Consider the following 22,399-nt stretch of genomic DNA (forward strand, 5'->3'; position numbering starts at 1 on the left):
ATGGCACATTAATGACACAGTGACTACTATGCATGTTCAGTATGAAAATACATATTGTGGATCCCTTTTGAAAGAATTCTTTCTGTAAGACTCCTGTGGTATTTGTAGTCCAGAAAATCCACTCCAGGTCTTGCAAAAATATTACCTTGCAGTAAGAATATGATGGTGTTCAGACACAACACCTTACTCTGCATGCAGTGACACTGGTTTGCATCCTGGCACACTGGTGTATAATCTCCATACTTGAGAAAGCATTGCTTTCAAATATGAAGAAGTTACCATTGCTGCTGCTAGTGTAAGTTCAGGGGAAACACTCAGAAACAAAATTGTTGGTGACCTCTTATAGCTGGCTAAATTAATCACTATGTCATTCCAATTAAAGCACTGACTGACATATGGGCTGGTTTATGAACATTAGGAAAAGAACTGGATCTTTGGTCATCAGTACATGGGCAAATAAAATTCCCAGATATACACAAGTCACTTAACTGTGCTCTCTTGCTTGCATACATATGCAGCCACACTCCTAAAGGGTTTGCCAATGCAGTGTAGTGTTGAATTATACAGGCTAACTCTACAAGATAGCTCTACAAGAATTAGCTTGGGGACTGGAATAAGTCTAACAGCAGTAGCAGGATACATTAACTCGCATGGCTGAGTTAGCCTATCTGGCGACCACTATGATTAGAAGGCTTCTAAGATTAGATTGCTGGAGCTAAGTGATGAAAGCAACCCTGGCTCTTTCAAAGTAATACAGTGAATTGTGACCTCCCTCCTCCCCCAGCCACCACCCAGCACAGAGCACTTTGCAGGACATAGGTTGTACTTACTTGCATTCAAGATCTGGATTCTTAATGGAATGAACTGGCCCAGCTTCACTGTGGAAGTCAGTGGCATAGCTACACTGATTTACACTGACAGACTCCTGGCCGAGATGTTTCAGTCTGTCAGTTGTACTTACCATGCTCTGCCAATCTGGGGGGGCTAGTCATAGTCTTATCCCTTTTAATGATGATTCTGCTGCAGTTGTCTTTTTTTGCTTGTTGCAGTTAAGGCCAACAGGCACTATTATGGTCTTCTAGCTTGGTCTTGCAATGATTTTAGCTTTAAGGGATAATTTTGAATAGCACTGCAGAAGCAGTAGCAGCTTCCTTACACTGCCAGACGTCAAGGCTCAATCCCTCAGTCTGCTTCCCCCATGTTTCAACCTGCAGAGTGTTATGCTAATTTTGCTTGCAGCTTCAAGTCAGCTGAATTTCCGGCTGGCTTCAACTTAAGCTGTTTTTATTTCAAATAAGGTAAATTACCCGCTTCAGCCCAAGGCTCGGTTTCCAAGCTTCCGTTCTGCCGGTTTTCAGGCTTCACTTCCAGCAGCTCTGCATAATCCCTGCAGAAGGCATGTCCTCCGCTCCCCCTGTGCCAGGGACACGCTGCTTTGCTTGGCTGCTCCCAGGGCTGGAATCCTCCTCTTCCTCCTCCCTCTTCTCTCAGGCCTTTTGGTCTGAAATCAACAGGACTTATTTTTAACCTTTACTTAAGAGACTTCTGCTAAAAGCAATTTGCCAATACCTAGACCCTCCTCCCTGTTTGTCTCCAGATTTTGCAGAAGCTCCCACTGCAGAAATGGAAAGTGTGCTTGACAGTCATCCCCATTACCGGCTGCAATTATGCAGTACACCTGATGGGGCTGAGAGCTCCTTAGCAGGCCCATGGTTGCCAGCTTGCCTTTCCTGAGGCTTCAAGGGCTTGTGAGAAATTCCATAGTAACAAGACTGTGATGGTGTGAAGGTAATCCTAATCCAAGACTGTAGGAGAAAGAAAACCAGGAGCATTTGTGGAGGCAAACCTTGGTGGTTTGCCATGGAACCCAACAGTATAACCAGTCAGATTCCTCTAGCCATTGAGAGAGAGGACCATGGGGAGGTCAATAGCTCTTAGATTTCCAGCCACCACAGCTCACCACAGTACACTGCCTGTGTGTGAGCATCAGCCACTGTGCACTTCCTAATACATCAGAGGGGTCAGCCATCTCTGCCATTGTGCCTAAAAATCCTGACACAGTTTCTCTCTAAAGGGATTACATTGGAATAAACAATCCAGATAGGTGAAGGAAAACAAAATATAGAGAGATGGGGTGGCTTACCTGTGGCCACATGGCAGATCAAAGCTGAGATATCAGTCTCCCTCACTACACTGATCCCATTAAGTGTCATGACCCTATGAAGCAGGTTAGTGTATGCTCCTGCCTCAAAAACATCAGGAAACCAACTATAAACCAAGAAGAAAACTGCATGAGGCATCACATTATAGCATAAAGGAATAGCATTTCTTTTCTTGCTTTGTGGAAAGCTGACATTTTATGTGCTGTGTGTTGGCATTTCCTGTGATATTGCCACAGGCACAGGACTCAGATGGATTGTTCAGGAGCACATTAAATACTGCTTCATAGATATAACTTTGGACAAGAATCTGTTTTATGCATGTGGGATGGATAGGCAAACCATCATCTGAGACAGAGATCATCAGAACCCACAAAATATTATTGAGGTGCTCTGCAGAAATCTTCACTCAATAAAGGTAATCCAGCCCCCATTTCTCCATGATTTACTCAAAAATACCTATTTTGGTGTTATTTTATTCCCATTTTAGAAGACCTACATTTGTCTTGGTTTGCCTTTCATATGTGCAGGCAGTTCATTTAGGAACATAGGATAATTGCTATTGTGGTGGACTGATCCTGTCCAGCAGCCAAGCTCCCACACAGCTGCTTACTCACCCTTGCCCCCACAGCAGGATGGGGGACAGAAGAGGCAAAACAAAAGTGAGAAAACTTGTTTAATTGGTGAAGGAAAGAGAAAAGGAAAACCACAAACAGTCAGTCACTATCCCCCACAAGCAGAATAACCAGTCTCCAAGCACTGGACAATCTGGAAGCCAAAAAGCTCCTTGTTCTTTCTCTATCCCTGTTTTCATTGCTGAGCATGACACCGTATGTTGTGCAGCATCCCTTTATCCAGTTCAGGTCAGCTGTCATGACTGTGTCCCCTCCCAATTGCTTGTTCACCTCTTACCTATTTGCTCCAGGAAGTGGGGGCAGAGTGGTAAAAAGAGAAATCTTTGATGCTGTGCAAGCACTATTCAGCAATAGCTTAAACATTAGTCTGCTATGAACACTGTTTTAGACACAAACCCAAAGCTCAGACCCATCAGGACTGCTATGAAGAAAGTTAACTCTATCCCAGCCAGAATAAGCACAGGTACCTTTTTTAAGATACCCTGCTTCAGAAAAGGTTATAAGTGTCTCTGAATGAATAGACAGAGGAGATTATACAGGAAACATAGCATTCATGGGCACCTCCAGAGAATGATCCCTTGGATATGGGTTTGTCTCTTGCCTTTCACTACCAATACCAAGCTTTTCATTTCAATACCAAGCTTTTAGAAAGCTGAAAGCAAATTGAGATGACCCTTATTTTTCAGTGATCAGACATGAAACTTTCTCCTGTTCTCTCTCTATTGCTAGTTATGCTATGCCTATCCATATGGTTGTTATCTGTCCCACAACAGGTTTCATGTAGCTTATAATTTTACCTTTAAATACAGTAACTAAAAGTAATTTTAAATCTTCCTTTCTCATATTGCTCCTCAGAACTGGATCCCAGAGGTTAAAAACATATATTTTCTTCTAGTAGTGTGTATTTTTACTGAGTAAGCCTTGTGGATGCTTCTTGGCCATGGATCCCACCTTCTCAAATGTAGAATGCAGCTTCTTTGCCTACTGTTGAAAGTGACCAAAAGCCTGAGACTGAGCAAAAGCTCTAAATGGTGATAGCTGTCAGCCCCAAATAAATATTGATTTTCAAGTGTCAATTTTTAATAAAGATAGCTGTCAAAGCCAAATAAACCAAATTACAGTGCAATAAAATATATCACATAACTATAGTTCAAACACATGCCAAAGCTTTTATACTGTAACATAGAAAGAAAGAGATACTACATGGCCTTCTTGGTACCAGACAGATATTTATTAAATTTATCTATATATATTGTACCGATATAGCCAAGTGTGTTGCATTTCAGGTTTAGCTTACTTCATTTGTCACTCTTCTGTCTGTTTTTGATGAACTTTTAGTGCTGTTTTCTTCATCTCAGCTTCAAAATGTCTGTCTCTACACATATGTGAATGTGTGCCTTTCTGCCTTCTCTGTGGACTTAGAACTAGTCAGTCATTTCTAATCTGGAAATAAAAACATCTCAGATATACTAAGTTTACAGAAGTTTAATTAAACCATGTAGCTTTTAGTGGCCTGCTTACAGGAAACACTGGGGTATAAACTCATCTTCCCTAAATAACAGCTAATCCAAATGCAACGGGACTGCCCTGGCTACCTTTGTCTCAGAAAAGAGTTGGCTAGAGCCTGTGAATTTCCAGGCCCCACAGAACCTAAGCATGAGGAGCAGAGCCAGAAGAAACACAGCCTCATCAGACCTTTTGGCAGCTCCTTTCGTTGTTTCTCCTTTGACCATGGTGAGCTGAACCTGAACGTGATGGCCAAGACAAAATCAGGTAATGTCATCTGCTAATACAAAATTATGGGATTGGACTCTTATCTTAATTGGCTTAATTTTTTTTCCCCACAATATTTCAAAAAGACTGATGCTTTCTCAACCACCGCTGCGTGGTTAGGAGTCAGTTTCCTTGAGTTGACTGTACACGTGCCTGATGCATTTGGGGATGTTTAAAGGAAATTCAAAACCTACCCACACACATAAGTAGTTTGTAGTGTTCTCTACAAAACACTCTTCTTCTGCATGTGTTTAATTTCCACTTAATTTCCACTATATCACTTTTAATTTTTTCATCCTCTGCAATTTCTCATGACACAAACTTTGTCACCTTTGCTCTTCACCACGGTCTTCAAATCACTAATAAATATCCCAGGCACATGTCATACTTTTAACCTCTGGGGCACCCTACATGGAAGCCCTTTCCATGCTGAGATGGACCATTTGTTCCTCCTCTTTATTTCCACTCTCTCAACTGTGGGCTTTTTTCTCCCCCTATCCATGCAGGACTTTACCTCTCACCTTGTGGTTACTAAGTTTCCTTTATAGCCTCTTCTCAGGAACTTTATCAAAAGCCTTTTGAAGGTCTAAATAAAATACAGACACTGGTTGTCCTTCATCCACTGTTTTGTTAACTCTTTTAAAGGTCCTGAACAGGTTTGAGGTTTCTTCTAAGACAGAGGTCATGCTGGTTTGTCCCTACCATATCACCCTCATCTACTGCTCCCGCTTTATAAGAATGTCTAATGATTCCCCAGTACTAGGAGTGTGTTGCTAAAGAACAGAAAGTAAAGGGAGATACTTGTCTGTGGAGACTTTTCCTTACAGCCTTCTAGCTGGTTGGTTTATGCAGCCTTTAAGCCCCGAGGTAAGGAAACAGGAAAACAGATTAATAGACATAGCAATCTCCCCCAAGATACTTCTAGATAAACACAGCCTTGGGCATTTAGAAAGGCGGATTTATTACACCTTAAAAGAGGTTCCTGAAAACCACTGCTGTTTTATTTTAAAGTATGCAGCCAAAGGCATGCACTTCTTTAATCTTTGCCACTCTTTCCTGATAGACAACCAAAAGCACAGGTCCCAGGGTTTAGAAACAGTTGTGTATAAACTGGAAACAATCTCAGCAAGCCTTTAGAACAATGAAGATCTCTTTGGGGGCACTGAAGTGGATTTGAACTAAAGCCAAAACACATTTCCAGTGCACAAGCTGTACAGAAACAGACACAAATGCACAATTGATATTGGTAGGGTAATATAATTGCCAACATTTTCTTGGAAAAATGAGAATGCAGACAGTGATGTTTGAAGGTAGGTTTTTTTTTATGCTCAAAACAGCACTGAAGAGCAAACCCAGGCCTCAGTGTTTGGCTGGCACTGGAGGTCTGGGATCCCAGCTGTGACCCTTGCTGCCCACAAAGTGGCAGTACCAGTGTACTTGCTTCTCATCACTGGTTGACTGTATCTCAAGATCCCAACACCTAGCTGCACTGTACTGTTGGTGGGTGTGTTGCATATGCCCAGCTCAGTTGCATTCATCCAGCTCATTTTAAGTATTTACTTTTGGGGACCACTGGAATTTTTCATTCATTTTACCCGAGCTAAAATCTTTGAAAAGGTGGCTTTGCCATTCAGCATTCATCTCTTTCTTCACCTCCACAAAGGCAGGAATATGTATTTGTTGATTAGCTTTTGACATGTGAAGGAGACTCATAGTCTTAGCTACTCTCATACTCTCATCTTGTAATTTTTTGCCCCCCCACTGAGTGATCCCATTCACTCCCTTCTCTCAGTTCCCAACAAACAGGTAAGTACTGTAATCTGAAATGCTCTGACTCCTCAAAAGGCTCCCTTCTCTTAGAGATTTTGGTCTATAGTATTTTTTACCAAGATAAAAGTAAAAAGCACCCACACCATGGCTTATGCTAGAACATAAATGACTAATTTATACCAATTTCCATGCCAGGTTTGTTATTTACTCATAAAACTCTGTAAGTTTCTTTTGCAGACCCTCCGACTTTTGTTGCTCCTTTTTGGCCATGAGTATCTGCGAACCTTGGGGGATCCCTTCCCCTTAAGGGTGGGGCACGACAAAGGGTCTTTTGTAACTTGCTAAATGTGTTCCTTTTTGTAACCTGAAAAAAGGACTAATCTCAGGTCTCTTTGATGGCATGCTGCTCTAGACTTTTTTAAAATATTCCAATATCATCAAGAGTGGTCTCAGTTCTGAAAGGACCTGCTGGTCCCTCTGGAGATGCTGAGGGCTGCTGGAGAACTATAAATCCAGCGCTGTTCATAGTCATAACTTCTAAAATGATTACCATAGTTCTTGCACTACAGCGTGCTGGGCTGGGGGTTATAAGATTTCCTTTTTTTCAAACAGATTCCTGCCTTAGATAAATCCACCTGCATGCATAAAGGACACTCAGACGTGCAGAAAAAGTCTGCTGATAATGTGTGTTAGGGATTGAGGCTAGCACTTAATACTTGTCTTCCCTTCCAGTGCATCTTCACAAGCCTCCTTGGGTACTCCTCGTCCCCAGCATTTGGATTTATCTTTTTCTGCACTGCCTGAAGCACAGTTTGCTCACGCTTAGGTGATTTACTAAAGGCTGCATAACCGCTTGGAAATATGCAAGGCTGTTTTTGGCAGTGCTGGTGTAGATATTTTGGTGCCCGGCCTCAGATTGATAGTGTTACGCAGGGAAGAGAAGGCAGCTCTGGAAAATGTTTTAGTTCAAAAGGAAGAAGAATCTCTTTAATCACTCAGGCTCTCAGGAAACTCAAGACTCAGTGGGACAGTTTCCTCACAGTTGGGACTGTCCCAGAAAATCAGTGGCATTTGAAAGCAAGATCACAGCCAAGGAATGCTCTGCAGTGATGAAGAGGGCCCCAGCCAGCGTGAGTGAAATGGCTACTGCCTCTGCTGCAGCCAAAAACTGGCAGGGACACTTGGGGTTTAGTATTGCAGAAAGAGAAGCATATTAAGCAATGTCACCTTTTCTGTTTGAAATATCTGCAAAGGTTTCGATCATATAATCAGCTTTTAAAATGAATGCAGCACAAGGAACTATTTCAAGTCTCCTTTGATTATATTCGGGGCCTGATCCGGCAATTTCTTGCTTTCTTTCTTCTCTTTTCCCCCCTCCCTAAATATACATATCCTGACTGACTCCTATGAGATTAATTCAAACAGAGCAACTGCTGGATTAGACCTTAATCCCTTTTCCATCCATTTAAATCATCCTGAATGGCGAGGGATTGCGATGTGTTCCAGCGCTGGCCTAAGATTCATTTTATTCTGGCATTTTGTTGTTGTTTTGCATCTGTTTTCTGTCTCTCTCTCTCTCTCTTTTTTTTTTTTTCTTTTTTTTTTTTTGGCAAATTCTCTGGCTTCAGATGTATTTGTTCCTTGCAATATTGCCAATATGGTACAGCAATGGCATTTGTCTTGAGGGGATCACTTTCCCCCCGTGTTGCTCTGCAACAGCCAGTTGATTCTTATGAAACATCCCTCTCCCATCCGCCGGGCTCTGCTCTGCAGCTTCATGGGGTGTGAACTTTGAAAGGCTCAGCTCAGATTATCCACATCTATAACTGTTTTTTTCCCAGCAGTACTCCCCTTACTCCCCTTCCCCCAACCAGTCACTAGCTGCGATATACAGTTAAGAGGATAGCGCTGGGCTACTACACAGAAACCTCTTTGATATAGGAGGGAAGCGGGAAGGTCACCTCCCAGGCACCAAACTCTCCTTAATTTGGGAATCAAGTTCAACAGGAAGCACCTCCCCTCACAGCCTGAACTGCGGCGGCGGGACGGGCAAGCAGAGACCGAGGCAGCCACACTCCGCCCTGCAGGGCGAGCAGCCCCGCTCCGCACAGTCCCGGTGCTGCCCGTGAACGCGGCGCAGGGGCAGAGCCCGGCCGGTTCCGGCGGCGCGGGGAGGGCTGCGGGGCCCGGGCCGGTGGCGGTGCCCTCAGGGCCGCGCTGCCCGCGGAACGGCCGGGGCAGGGCGGCGGCAGGCTGGGCCCTCCCGCCCGAATCGAACGCGGGGTCGTGACGCCCTCTGGTGGGGGCGGCGCGGCGCGGCCGGGCGGGCAGCGGGGCCCGGGCCGCGGGGAGGCCGCTGTGGGGAGGCCGCGGGCTCAGGCTGTGCTGGAGGCGCCTGTGTCGGTGTGCGGATGGACAGAGATTCGGGTGCGGCTGTGGGAGCGGCTGTGGGCTCGGCTGTGGGCTCGGCTGTGGGTGCCAGTAGCGGCGAGCGAACGCCCCCACCTCCCAGCCCAGAGAGCCACCTCGTGTTTTAGCCCTGCGGATAATCCAGTGTCCTGTTGCTCTTGCCCCCCACAGCTGCTTGAAGCCCCTTGCGTGGGGAGTGGGGACTGGTGTAATTTAAAAGGAAACGACTTGGCCATCCCTGTTCCCAGGGATGTAAAGCAGCCCGTGGCAGCACTCAGTGAGAGCCCAAGGCCCAGCGGGGGAGCCACACTAGACTGATCTCTCCAGGAACACCAGGCGCAGGATAGAGGTGCATCAGGCCCTGGAGGTGTAATTGCCGCCTCAGGAGGATCTGCCCTGGCCTTCTCACGCTGCCAGGCTGGAGTGCCACGTGGCGCGAGAGTGGGATGGAATCACAGACCCCTTTAGGTTGGAAAGGACCTTTATGATTGTCAAGTCCAACGATTAACCCAGCACTAACAAGTCCAACACTGGGCCACATCCCCCAAGTGCCACATCTACAAGTCTTTACAATTCCTCCAGGGGTGGGAGCTCCATTAATTCCCTGGGCAGCCTGTTCCAACGCTTGACAACACTTTCAGTGAAGACTTTTTTCCTAATATCCAATCTAAACCTAATAATAAATCTAATAAAAAACCTGAAAATAAATCAAATAGGTGCCACCAATAGCCAGGTGGCAGCAGCTTAGTGAGAGCATATACCTTCATTTTCTCCTTTTCTTGTGCTTGCTCTGCCTAGCTTTGGTATGCTTTTTATTTGCTGCACCCTGCTTTTGTTTTGCTTTGTCCTCCTGAAGATGCCTGCCTATTAAAAGATGAAAAGTTTGAAATGATGGTTGACCTGAAAACTTTAGGTGGTTCAGGTATGCTTCTTGTGTATTACTGAGCTAGGTTTGCTCATGCTTGAACACGGTTTTGCATCAACTAGATTAGGAGGAAGCACCTATGTGTTTGGGATGACTAGAATATATTTCTTTTTCGGGGGCTGCAGAAAAAAAGTGACGTGTTGGCCCTTCCAGCCACATGCAGGAGGTACTTGTGGATTTCAGAGCTGAAAGCCTTTCTAGAAACAAGCTCCTGAAGTAGGGAGGGTGCTCTTTGCTATCTGGCATCAAACATGTTTTGAAAGTGTTGTTTGCTCATTGTCATTGGTGCCAACCCAGATCTCTGTTTGCCAGTGCTGGTGGTTTGGCATCACTGATCTAGAGTGAGATCAAACAAGAGGAGTACCGAGCCAGAGCCTCAGTTTATTTACCCTAGTGCAAGTGAATGGAGACATGCCAGTGTTAAATGTAGGTAAGCAAATACATAATCTGTCACTTAGACTCATTTTGACACTTGGTAAGAATAACTTACAAAGCATCCTGTTGGACTACAGTAAAAAAACAAAGACTGTGTGCATCTACTTTATCCATACGCTTCTTACTAAGGAGAAGGTTTGTAATCCAATCCATTAGCGAAATGAAACATGAATGTTGCCTACCTCCATATCCCTGTCACCCAGTGTAACTTGCATCTCTATAATTTCCCTTCTGTGGAATGTGTTCATCCCTTCAGCAGGAAGAATAACAACTAGTATATGAAATACCTTAATTCTCTTAAATTGCTTATAAGTGTCAAGTAGAGATTGAATGTAACCAAAATACCATCTCAAAATACATTTTAATGCACCAACTGAACCACTGAACAATACAGAACAGCCAAAGACTATACATATATTTTCGATATTCTTTTATTATGCATAAGATTTTTCAGTTGTTGTTACATGCTGACAGGATTCTTAGTAGCTTGACAAAACTGATTTTTTTTTCCTGGGGAACATTTATAGAGGGTAAACAAGCATCTCAGTCCATCAGGAAAGCTGGGAGCTTTTTTTCCCTGATGAGTGGGGTCAAGGCATCCTATATTTCACCGTTTCTGATTTATATGTGTAGCTGGGGCTCTGTGTTTCCCAAACCAAAATGATTAAGGTAATTGGAGTTGTTCTGTTCAGAATTCCACTTTTTTTCTTCATTTGTATGAAAGAAATAGTAGGATTAGTTTTAGCTTGTATCTGTAAACCACTCTCTTCGCTTGAATTTGAAGGTATGTCCTGTAATGTCTGCTGCAGGCAGCTGACAACTGTTTGCAAGTAGGCAAACATTATTTGACCTTCGGATAATTCTGTGTTTAAATGATTTAAGTGTAGTTTGTTTGATTATTTGTGTTTTTTCTGCTGAGTTTCACAAATAGCCTATTGAATGAATTTACTACCAGCTATTGAAACAGTAGCATTTAAGTAAATATCACACAGTATTTTCACAAGGCTATTTTATGTCTCAAAAATCTAAATATTGAAGCAGAGACTTGATTCAAAATGTCTCATTTAGCTAATCAAGGAAAAGAAATATCTGCTCTCTGGTATTTTGAGTTTCAGCATTATTTTGACAAGTCTTGCAAGGAGTTTCTGTGGACAACAAATAACTCAGACAATAATTTTAAATGAATAACTGAGAAACTCAAACAATGGCTGCAGATAAAAAAAAGGACTTTTTAATTGAGTAAGTTACTCACTGTGGGCTATCCACGCAGCCATTACTGTACAGTAACTCTTCTTCATGTGGGGCTTTGGAGAACATTTGGAGAGCACTTCGCTTCTATCCCTGCAGGATAAATATGGCTTGTCACATGTCGAACCAGTGGTTAGGTAAGACATCTACAGTGAATGGTTTCCAGGATTTTCCTTGTAGGCCAACAGTTTGTAAACAGCCTCTCAAAACGCTGCGAAAATGGTTCCATTTTCCATTGGTCCCTGGATAATAAGTAGCAGGAGCCCTGTGATTTACTGTCTCTTCCTCACTTCTTCTGAAGGTGAAGTCCTGGGTTAGAAGCCAGTTTCTTTTGGATTTCCTTCATGGTTGAAATTTGCTAACAAGAACTTGATTACTGCTGTGGAAGTAACTTGGAAAGTAATGGCTACTTCTGGCTATTTGCTGAAGCAATCAATTGCACTAATAGTGTAGCAGCAATCTCCTGCTGCTACTTGAGGTGTTCCTCCAATTTCAACAGCATTTCCCCCCTGTAAAGTGAGGAATCTGGCAACAAAAGGCATTGCATGCTCCAGGCATTTTATCAGGCTGTAGTTGGGTGACAATAGCTTTGTTACACCTCAAACAGGCTCCGTGGGATATTTACAACCTTCCTCAACTTCAGAGCTGAATTGTAGCTACCTGCACGTATCCCTGACTCTTTGCTTGGTTTGGGCTGCCCTTTTGTGTATGTCAGGAGCACGCTGAGTACAACTGAGTGAGGCTGTGGCAAGTGCCTTTGTCTGTTGAAAGTAACAAATCATGCCTCCATTTTTAGGAGTTGTGTTAGTGATCAGAGACTACAGGCAGAAACAGGACTGTATTTTTATGAGAAGTGTGCAACTATGAAGTAAAAAGTCTTGCCCTGGTACGATGGCTTTAGGCAAATAGTTGTTGGCTCAAATGAAGGACAGGGTGGTGATAAGATAATTTCTTATTTGAATGCGTGTCTTTCAGTTGGCTAATGCTATGCACATTTTTGTTCAATTATGTTTCAGTTTCTCCTTTCTTATATTCTGCAGATATTGTGTATCATGAATCATTACATTTCTGTCTCACTTTTCAGGTGCTTCCAAAGGCAAATGACCTTCACCCCACCATTTTTTCATGGTGAGATTTGCTTGGAATTGGAGAAAAGAAAAAACTGAAATTAACAGCTCACTGTGACCATGCAGCTTGAGCCACTTGAACCATGTCAGATGGGAAACTATTCTTAGTGGTCTTTCTGTGCAGTCAGCTTATCTTCCAAGGAGGAAAGAAACCATTTTTTTGAGGTGGGCGCTTCACCTTTCACCAGGAGATTTGCTTGGCCTCTTCTGCTGCTCTAACGCTCTTGTTCCCTCATGTTTTTCGTATATTCTGTGTGCCAGTAAAAGTGCTGGATTTCACAGAATGAAGATAGTTAGGCAAACAAGGTAATCACTGAGGCTTTTATCAGTCAGTTCCTCAAAATTAAACTGAGCAACATTTATCTGGGAAAACATAGCATTGCTCTGCCTGGCGAATTTCCATTACTCTTGCATAATGTGGATACATTTGGCATAGACATACCATGAGGTTCAAGTCTCGGGAAAGGATGCCAAGTAGTCACATCTGCTGGCTTGGGTGCCAGAGCAAACACTCCGCGTTGCCTGAGTCAGGGCTTATGCTTCCTTTGGAGTTCAGAAGAATAGTGGAGGGAAAATTGTCTGTGTAAAGGAGTTGCAGCTAAATGTTTGAATAGATCTCAGATTTCTTTGTGCTGCTCTGAGGTCTCAGCACTGATTATCACCTAGATAACTCTTCCCCCAACACCAGGATGGCTCTTTCAAGATCAGTGAGACAATATGCTGGGAAAGCACTAGGCTGATAATTTAATGTGACTTTTATGAGATAAAGACTTGGAATTCTGTGTTGAATCACTTGCAAGATTCCACCTATTTGTAAGTCCTGGTGCTTGTAAGTGATTGCTTAGACATCCAAAGAAGTTAAGTTTCCTTATAGCCCCAAGAATACTGCCCCAGTGGGAGGAAATGCCGGTAGATTGCACTCATTCACAATTGCCTTGTTAAGCTCATGTACACTCATATTCCAAGGAAAACTACCTTTTTGTTTTTTACGTCTTCCTTGGGAGCAAGAATTGTAGACAACCAATTACTCGTCAATTAAATCCCTCATTTGATTTCACAACTCCTGAGAAATGGCTTGCCTTATAGATAGTATCAACATTTTCCAAGGCCAAGAGGGGACTCACATGGGTCCTGACTATTGTTTAATGCATAAGTGTAATTACACAGTTCAGTGTAATGATAAACATGGTACAAACAGCTGACATTGAGAAAGTAGCTGTTTTCTTTGCCAATGGAAGTAAAAGATACACAGTGAGCGATTTAAAAGGTCAATACAGAACTTATACATCTCCTATGCCAACAGCAACAAGAAAAAAGTGTGCAGGTGTAAGACTGGAGCAAAAGTAAGGCTGGGGAAGTTGTCACAGTTCAAAACTAAGTACGCAAGATTTCCACAACTATCTCAAGGTGCATGTATCAGAGATTACTTTTCATGACTCAGATCAGTTGAATTTCTGTAGGCCCTCTGAAAACATAACCAGCTGTAGGAGAGATACCAGGCAGACACTACCCAACATCACTTCACTATGGCAGGGCTGCCTGAAGATGATAATTTTACAAGAATGAAATAGAGCATGCACCACATCACAAGCAGCAGCATCATGTAGATTTTGAGGGGGAGAGTCAAGGAACATTTGAGATGTTTTCCCTTGGGAGGACTTCCCTAGAATATTTTGTGGATCTTAAGCTGCAGTTTTACTTCAGACCTACTTCTGCAACATTTCCTTTATCCATTAAAGGCACAGCTGTTCATGAAGCTTAAATTTCAGAATGACAAGCACACAAGCACACACTTTTCTTAAACAGCCTGAAATAGGTATGTCCAAGTGCTCTTGGCAAAAATGGCTGAGTAGCCTGGGAACTGAAAATGAACAGTGCCATCTGAGTCAGTCATATCTAGTCATATCTGTGTGAGCTGGATTTAATACTCAGAAAGTACATTTTGGCAGTGACACATGGGTTTGTGGTTCATTAAAAATAATAATTAATTAATTCGGATATTTGATTATATACTTTACTAGAAGCATAGACTCCATCCATGGGATACACCATTTGCTGCTAGAAATTTATGCAGATATTATTCTTCAGTTCAAAAGGGAAGTTTAGCCAGTATCTTCTGTATGATATACTTTATTATGACTCTCTTCAGCAGAGATCATAGATCAGTGATAAACAGAGGTATTAATTCAGGGTTTATCTGAACTAAAGAAGGGGACAGATATGGTCACTGCTTAGAGGCAGATGCATCCCAGTCTTGGTGGGTGTGAAGAGGAGCAGTGCAGGTCCTGTCATGGTACACTTGGCTGTGCTTGAAGCTTTAAACAGGGCTAATGGAAGAGGCTGTGTTACTTTTCTGAATTTCTGTGCTTATTTCTCAATAAGCAGAAATGGATGTTGTGGATGCTGTCAGGAGTCTACACTGTTTGGCTGACTTCTTCCAAAACTCAGGAATGTGATCTGGATCTGAAGCATTGGAGCTTCCTCCTGAAGTGAAATACATGCTTTTTAATGCATTGCTGAAATCAGGGAATAAACTATTTAATGAAAAATTTGTACATTAGTCCTCAATAACCAAGTTTGCAGTAAGCTCAGACCAAGCTGCTCAGGGCTTCGTCGGATTGGGTCTTGAAAATTTCAAAGAATGAAGGCTGCACAACCTCTTCAATTTCATGGAGAAAGGACACTTGCAATAGCTCAGTTTTCCACCATCAAAGGTAGGAGCTCCACACACCTTCAGCCAGGCTACTTCCTGACAGCTGTGGAGTCTGCTCTTCATTACTGAGATTGTAGATTGTCAGGATGCTTTGTCACAGGAAACAGATTCAGTAGAACAGAGTAGAGGTGCAAAAAGAATTGTGGGCAGTTTTAGTGTCAAAATCCTAAGTACTAAAGATGCACCCCTGAATTGTGCCACCACACCTGTGGACAGCTGAACCTAGCAATCCAAATGCTTGTGTCAGGATTTTAAAAGTCTCTGGATGTTAGCATGAGGTAACATGGACTGCCTTTAGAAACTTGGAGTTTTCTGTTAATTCCAAAAATGTTCCATGTTTCCCATGTTCTGCAGAAACCCTGCAAATCCCTATACTTGCAAAAGATCTTTATAATCCACATTTTGCTTAAGTCCAGCAACAGTGAAGGTGCTTTTGTATTTATTATGTTTTGTTTCACTAAATAGGACTTAAGCTATTTCTCATATTCAGAATAGCTACAAGTGGTCTACCAGACAGAAGCCACTTATGGCAGGATATTTTATGACATGAATGGTTGTGGAGAAAGTGCAAACACTATCCACCTGCAAAGCCCCATTCTAAAAATAGTCTTACAATAAGCTACATTAGAGAAGAGTAGCCCTAAAGGCAAAACCCCCCACATGGGCAGTCCCTCAATCATTTCTCTGCATCAGCCTCCTGAGTATGAAATGCCATCATGACTGACCATAAGGAAGTAAGTGATTTATAACTAAAATGAAGCCTGCAATGACTAAAGGTCTACGTGAGACTGGAGAGTTTATTTGCTGAATTACTATGCAAATTTAACAATTAAATCTTCTTTCCGCTCCTAAGGGAATAAGGGGGATTACTAAAGAGAAGGAATTTGACACAAATGAAAAAAAAAGAGATTAAATTGGAAGGATTCTCTGCAGTTGATCAGTTCTGCCCTATACGTAGGCATCACAGCAGTTAATAGGAGTTACTACAGAGATTTCCAGGAAGATTTGTACAAAGCAGGGGAAACACAGTAAGGAAATATAAAACCTCCACTGTGTAAGTCAACTTTTATTTGTTTGTATGTTTGCAAAACTGAACTATGAATTTATCTTCAAGACCTCAAGTGAACTCCACACTTCTTTATTTCTGTATTCAAGCAACTCAGAATAACCAGATAACTTCAGAAAAGGAAAAAATAAGTCACCCAAAAAACAACAACTCTCTTTGGTTTGACTGATCTGAGCCTTTGTAAACTTATTTATTTATTTATTTATTTATTTATTTTCATTATCCCCACTTCCTAAGCTTGCTAGTTTGAACAAGAGACTTCTGTTTTGACAGCCTGTCTCCTGGGTTCCCCACTGAAAAGGCCAAAGCTCCCAGTGAAGCAGCAGTAGCTGCCTTTAAACAGGAGCTGAGCACTTCTTGCTTTCCTGTGCTGCATGCAAATGGAGAGGCTCAGTGTTACCCAGCTCGGCCAAGCTTCCCCCTAATGTGCCTTCTGCATGGCAATGGCCACTACAAGTGATCATCCAGCGTGTCTGTGAGCGTGCTAATGTCCCTGACCCTGGCACACTGATCACCCGCTGCGGCAAGGGACTCGTCATCTGTACAAACAGCGCTTGCAGAGCCCACAGCCTCCTGGCGGTACGTGACAGAGAGCTCTGCTTTATGCTCTGCCTGTTCAGCAGAGCTCAGTGAAGGGCAGCTGCCCCTTCCATGCTCGTAAGTAACACTTCCATGACAACACCTTCGGCTCATTAGTTTTGTTTGTTTCTTTCTAGAATGGCAGTATATTTTCTAGGGTTTTTTAAAGTGTGCTGAAGAATGGGCCATCATATCTGTTACTAAGCTACCCACGGCGTAATTCAGGAAAAGGCTGAAGGCTTTATAAACAGAGGAGAGATGATCACACAGCAGAAACTATATTTACTCCTTCAACCCCCACCTCACCACCTGATCATCTGCTGCAGTGCCAGTTCCAGAGCCCAATACATACATTTGTAGTCACACATGCATGAAAATGTGTTTAATAAAGTGAGAAACTCAAACCCCCAAATTGACAAAATCTCAAGCAAAGGTAATCAAGATGCTGCCCTTTTCTGCCTTGCTGTTTGTTCATTTCTTTGATGGAGGAGAAAGTGATGCTGCCTTCCCTCTGCCAAGGGGAAACCAAGTAGCCAGTTAGCCCCAGAAGAGTCAAAGGGGGATGGACTCATATGGGAGTGGGAAGCAGGTGGATTATCAGAGTGTTTGTGAAAGTAGATGTTTGAGTTGACACATGTAGTGGTTTTCCCAGGGCCATGCAGCAGCTCTGGGCTGCCAAAGCACAGGCCATGATTCACATCTCAGTTTTGACCTGGCTGTGTCCCCCCAGTCAGGGATTTGAAGCTGTAAAATCTGTGCCAGTATGAGATTTCAGTGCCATAGCTTGGGAAAAAACCTCACAGTCAGTTGACACCATGAAACATGCCCTAAATTTGCACCCTAGATGTGAAGACAGAAACAGAAACATGCAAAGTCTCCATTTAGCTATGTAAAATCCTTTGATGATTGCCTCCTCTGCACCCCTCCCCAGAAGAAATCTTATAATTCTATATGAAAGTTTGCTTTCCTCCCTAAACCTCACAAAATCTGGTTAAATCTCTAAATCTAACGGAAGAATTTTGATAAATTTCACAACACAAATATTTCAAATCACTTGTGTGTGAAATATCATGCATGTGCAGTGAATTTTTGTTCTTTTCTTGCTAAATCTGAGTGGCCTTTTTTTGCTCTTGCTATAAACACCACACCCTAACTGGAGCATGTGGGCAGAGATGAGGAGCAGCAACACAATTGGTTTTCTATTTTCTACACATACCTACCCACAGTGGCTATGGCTCACTCTCATTGCTGCTATGAGCTGCACACATGAGCAGCAGCCAGGTTGATACAGCAGGCCAGGGATAGGGATTCATGCAACAGACAAATACAGTAGGATTGGTGCAGGGGTGAAGGAGGACAGAAGAAACAGTGCACCTCAGCTAGCCCATAGAGAAGAGAGAGGAAAGGGTGCACAATATGCTGCTACCTCAAAAGATACTGAGAGCAGAAAGGGGAAAGAAAATAAGGGACTGACCACTGGTTAAACAAAAACACAAAGAAGAGAAAATGTCACCTTCAGGGAGGAGGTAGTTCTGTAAGTGCTGATTCAGGTATAGTCTGAACCAGGGCAGAGAGATATTGAAATGAAAAGGCTGCTGTTTACTTAAAAATCTGCTGTGCAATGACTATCTACTTGGGTCTCTGCCACTTTCTTCCCAGCAGTTTCTCCCTCCTATAACCTGGTTTGTCTTATTTGCAATGGCAGTTTGGCTCACAAGCTGTTCTCTGCCAGCTCATCTGCTACCCCAGCCAGCTTTCACAGTAGCCACAAATCCTCCACTGCTCCTGCCTTTTGCTGACAGCACTTCCTGGAGTAAATATCACTACTAGCTCAACTTTAAAGATGTGGCATCAGGTCACACTTCCTTTGTTTTCAATTCATCAGTGTTCTCCATGGATGGGAATAAGAAGAAAAGATACAAATTGTGACTGAGGTGTGCTAAGCCTTCAATGCCTACATGCTATAAGCCAGAATGCCATCCCTTAGTTTTATAAGCATCAGCTTAACTCACAAAATCAGGGTAAAAGGAAAAAAATTACACCCGGAGGCAAATTTTCTCATTCAAGTCAAACATTTTTCTTTTGAACAGTAGGGTCTATAAAGGAAACGCTGATACAACCTTAACCTTGGCAGCACAAGCACTGGGGCTGTGTTAATCAATGTAAAGAGCAGAATGAGTGCTTCACGTATGAGTAACAATACTTGAGAACCTTGCATAGAGTGGTACAAAAAAACCCAAAAACAAGCCACAACTCAACAAAAAAGGCTTAGAAATTGCCCTTCTTCTGCTGAGGTTCAAAGGCTTCTTTCTCTATCTCTGACAGTAAAACAATATGAAGATAAAATGTCATTTATGCACAGACTTAATGCTGTGATAAGTCCTATCTGCATGCATGTCTTGACAGCTTCGGGCCAGAAGAAAGTAGCCACACACGTGTTACTACATATGTAGAAGCTGCGTGCATGTGGCAGAACAGTTGCAACAGGGACAGCCTGTTACTAGGAAGCAGATATGCTGAGTTTCAGGTTCATGTTACCAGGAGACTCGAAAAAGTTGAAACTCAGCCTAACCAGGCTGCCAATGGCCTCTAATGAAAATTTCCATTTGGAAAGGCTTGATGTTGACTTGGCATGGCACCAAACAAGCAGCCTGCTGCAAAATTTTACACCAATTGTATTTCTCCTAATTAAACCCTGTCTGACCTCAGCATTAAGAAACAATTTGTTTCAGGATATAACCAGCACACATAAGCAATTACATTCTGTTTGCCCTATTAACATTATTTGGCTTGTATGCTTTCCAGTGCTTCTACTATTGCAAATGCTGTGTGGGAGCCAGAGGTATAGAAAGTGTGGACTGTCTAAAATTTTTTGTTGGGTAGAGAGGAAAGGGAGGAGAGAAACAGAAGCTTGAACTGAAAGTATCATCATCATAGGCACCCAGAAGTAGTGATCAGATGGTGCATTCAAGTTTACTCAGGGACAATGAAAGACAGAAGTGAAGTGACTTATGCAAACCACTGAGAACATATATACCAATACCCTATGATTAAGGAAATAAATATGATAATGAAATTATTCTCTCTCCTAACTTCGTATTTTTCATTCAGTTATCTAACTTGTGTTTTTCACCAGTCAGTTAGAAATATCAGAAAGGACAGCCTTTGTTGCCCTGGCTGTGAAACACTACCCCTAGCAGGATACAGGATGCACTTGTCTCTGTCTTTCTGAGTGCCAAGGAAAAGTGACAGTCAGAAGACAAGTGATTTGGAGGTGAAGGTGAGAGATGGGGCCATGCTGCACCTCCAATACTGAGGGGCATCTGTGGAGAATTTTCCAGTTCATTAGGAGTCATTCTCACTGACAAGTTCAGTACTCCTTAGGCACAGACAGGAGAATTATTTACTATTGTACAGGATGCAAGAATATAGATATCATTAGTGCATCATCATTTCTCCACAAGCCAATGCTCTGGAAGACCTTTATCCCCTGCATATAGGTTGGTGTTCATTGGGTAAGGAACTACTTTAAGTGGTGAGGAGTCTGGAGGAAGGGGTGAAAGGAGAAAGGGTTGACCACACTTTCTGCAACATACACAGGGTGGCTAAAATGTAAAAGGCAGTTGTAAATAGCAGAAGAAAGAGAAGAATGAAACAATCAAATGAGGTGTGTCCTGAGCAAGACCAATCAGCTACAGTTTGGAAATGTCAACATTTTTAGTCCACGATGGGATAAGGCTAAAATCTAGATTAGTCCTTTCTGTGTCTCTTTGCCATTGTGAAACTGAAGAAGACTTTCTAGTGTTCAGATATTCAAGGAACTGTCTGGAAAATAGCAGCAAGATGTGTTTGTGCCAAGGCCATTAACCCTCTATTCTTGCCAACATCAAATTAAATAAACTGAGAAAACAATTTGCATAACACTGTCACAGCGATAAACAGTCAAGGCAACCTTTTGGAAGACTGAGCTTATGAAGAGGTTTAGTAGAGTAGACACAGTCAATGACTGCATGGTCAGAGCTGGCAGTGACTGAGGTTGACTTCTGGAAACAAGCTCCACAGGTCTATGCACAGCTCTGACACACAGTTTTATTGGACTCCTGCATGGCTCTTATGGGCCACAAAGTGCAGCCTTCTGCTTTGGCCTCTGTGCAAACTGCTGGCAAGTTTTCCTGGTGGTCTTCTAGAGGCTGGTGAGATCCAGAAGTGTACATAAATATGTGAGCCATTTGAAAGCAACAAGAGAACAGCAAACAGAGTCTGTGATTGCTGGAGAGCATGAAGTCAGCTTGTGTGAAAATGTATAAAACAATCGCTTCTGTCACTGTCTGTACCTGTTCTTGCTCTTTACAAGCAGTTGAACCATCTCTTTGAGCAGAACAGCAGCAGCCACTTCCCTGGTCTGCTTTCACTTGAACTAAGCACATCCAGGAGACATTTCTGTACCAGATTTGCATCTTGGCCATTTTTTATGTCCATGTCGCAGTGAATGGAGTAGCAGGATGAGCAATCCATATCTGAAACTCTGAGATAGGAAACAAAACAATGTGAGGCACATCTGGAGTCTGAAATCTTTATGCTAAGCAGTCACAGCTATTTACAGTTGCTTCAGATATGCTATGGATTAGCAAAAAGAAATAAAAAATGTATGGATGGATAATTATCAAAGTATGTTTTAACTTGAGACATTCTTTCAGCTCTCAAGAAAACATTTAAGACTGAGTAAATGAAAATGTGCATTTTACACATTGCCTAACTATGCTCATTCTTTTCAAATATTTGCATATTTAAACAATTGTCTGTAAAGAATGTGTTGTGCAATCCCACATATAAGCCCAAGAGAGCATGGCTAAATCCTATGCTAACTCACTGAAAGTATAAATCTTAATTTTATTTAAGTACCAACTCATGTAGTTTAATTTTCTTTCTTTTTCTGATTTTGTTCCCCCATCTCAGTCTCATCAAAAACAAAACAACCACTAAAATACAACCAATCTTAACACCTCAAAAAGTTAAGAAAAAACCCTACAAAAAGGGAAGATCTCTAAGCTCTCTCTTGGAGCTGTCTGGGAGGAGATACAACATTTTCTTTACAGTCGATTGTGTAAATATGAAAATATGTGGAAATAGAATATATTTAGGCAAGTTTTAAAATGCATAATATTTATTCAACTCTAATAGCTTTTTATTAGGAGTCAATAGGGTCTATCAACTAAATGGGTATTTCAACCATTTTCAATAGACACATTATTTACTCAATAGACCATAATGATTCTGAAGGAGGCATTAGGGCCTATTATGCAAATCTCTATGTATTGTAGGTGTATTCAAAAATAGTGAAATTTTGACCCTGGCTGTTCTACAGATCCTGATGCCATCGCTCTTTAGAAAGCAAATTGTGTAAACCTAGGTTGAATGAAATAGAAAGGTTAGAAGTAGCACAGTGGAAATAATAGATTTTTTTGGTTGGGCTGTAGAGCAGAGAATATAAAAAAGTTTTGTTTCTACTTGAAGCAGTCTTTTTCTTCAACAAAATATAAAAAACCAGAAAAATAATTGT

The 22,399-nt window shown here is 42.2% G+C and overlaps 1 long non-coding RNA gene across 1 annotated transcript; it reads right to left on the reverse strand.

The window, feature by feature from the left end:
- Positions 1-904: 904 nt before the first annotated feature.
- LOC146439714 (uncharacterized) lies at positions 905-2,262 on the reverse strand. Its single transcript, XR_014851298.1, has 3 exons — positions 2,144-2,262; positions 1,657-1,805; positions 905-1,501 (listed from the first exon to the last, which is right to left on the reverse strand). It is a non-coding gene; the product is annotated as an uncharacterized LOC146439714 (long non-coding RNA).
- Between the last annotated feature and the right edge of the window lie 20,137 nt (positions 2,263-22,399).

Source organism: Lichenostomus cassidix, chromosome 3 (assembly GCF_008360975.1).
Source record: "Lichenostomus cassidix isolate B80296 chromosome 3, HeHo_3.0, whole genome shotgun sequence".
NCBI classification, from domain to species: domain Eukaryota; kingdom Metazoa; phylum Chordata; class Aves; order Passeriformes; family Meliphagidae; genus Lichenostomus; species Lichenostomus cassidix.